Source organism: Onychomys torridus, unplaced genomic scaffold, assembly GCF_903995425.1.
Source record: "Onychomys torridus unplaced genomic scaffold, mOncTor1.1, whole genome shotgun sequence".
NCBI classification, from domain to species: Eukaryota; Metazoa; Chordata; class Mammalia; order Rodentia; family Cricetidae; genus Onychomys; species Onychomys torridus.
Window position 1 is genome coordinate 1 of NW_023413523.1, and position 1,514 is coordinate 1,514.

At 41.3% G+C, this 1,514-nt stretch overlaps 1 pseudogene; it reads left to right on the forward strand.

Moving 5' to 3' along the window:
• The first annotated feature begins 259 nt into the window (after positions 1–259).
• Positions 260–1,177, forward strand: LOC118576322 (annotated as a pseudogene).
• The last annotated feature ends 337 nt before the right edge of the window (positions 1,178–1,514 follow it).

Sequence of the window (1,514 nt, forward strand, 5' to 3'; positions counted from 1 at the left end):
CATGCCATGCTCTTTTTATGACTATAACTCTGTAGTACAACTGGAAATAAAAATTCATGGTGATTCGGCTACCCAGGCCTGGTGATTCGTTGACGCATGCCTGGCTTGCTTTGAGGCTCCTGGCGTCTCCGTGTCCTTCAACTCTCCTTCCACCTCTGTTCTGGCTCTTCTCCTGTAGGAGGCCAAGCGGCCACAGCAGCGCCCTCCACAGCCACCTGGTCGCTGCCAGCTGCCACAGAAATCCTGCTCCTCCTGTGAGATTTTCACCCAACTCTGGCCGCCATTGTGTCTGCTACAACTTCTGAGACTCCAAATTCAGCTGTCTCCAGGGAGGCCAGCATCCAGGCTTCAGCAGCAGCCACCAGTCAAGGATATGTTTTGCCAGACATAAATCATGCCAAACACTGTTTTTGTTGGTGGAATTGATGTTAGGATGAATGAAACTGAAATCAGGAGTTTCTTTGCCAGATATGGCTCAGTAAAAGATGTGAAGATAATCACTGATCCAACTGGTGTGTCCAAGGGATTTGTTTCATTTTATAATGACGTGGATGTGCAGAAGATAGTAGAATCACAGATAAATTTCCATGGTAAAAAGCTGAAACTGGGCTCTACAATCAAGAAGCAAATTTATGTACTTATGATGTGCAGCCATGTCCTTTGATTTTTAATCCTCCTCCTCCACCAGGGTTTTAGAGTGTTTGAAGTAGTTCAAATGCTGAGACATACATGCAGCCTCCAACCAAGATGAATCCTATAACTCAGTATGTTCAGGCGTACCCTCCTTATCCAAGTTCACCAGTTCAGGTCATCACTGGATATCAGCTGCCTGTTGATAATTATCAGATGCCACCACAGTGGCCAGCTGGGGAACAGAGGAATTATGTTATACCTCTGGCTTATACAACTGTTAACTACCATTGCAGTGAAGTTGATTCGGGAGCTGAAGTTTTGCCAAAGGAATGTTCAGTTCATGAAGCTACTGCAGCTTCTGGAAGTGGCCCACAAAAGAAGTCTGTGGACCGAAGCATACAGACAGTGGTCTCTTGTCTACTTAACCCTGAGAACAGACTGAGAAATTCTCTTGTTACTCAAGATGATTACTTCAAGGATAAAAGAGTGCATCACTTCAGAAGAAGCCGGGCAGTGCTTATGTCTGAGCATCTTTGCTATCTCAGTAGTCAAGGCAGCTTGTTGTTGACTACTAAAAGAGATGGAATGGTTTTCACTATTACAGAGGAGTTGAAAAATCATACTCAGACTTTGTATAAGAGTTCTAGTAGATTGCCTAGTTTTGTGTTGAATCTGTTCATTAGATGTTTATATAGAAACCAGTTTTGTGTTCACTATATAGTTGAAAGGAAAATAATTGCAAGTAAAAAGAATAAAAATAATTTTCAAATAATTGAAAAATAACTGAAAGGAATAACTTTTAAGACTTAAAGGACTTTTAATTGAAATTGGCATTTTAAGAGTTCAAAAACAAGTAGTAATTTTCCAGAAAAAGATTTTAT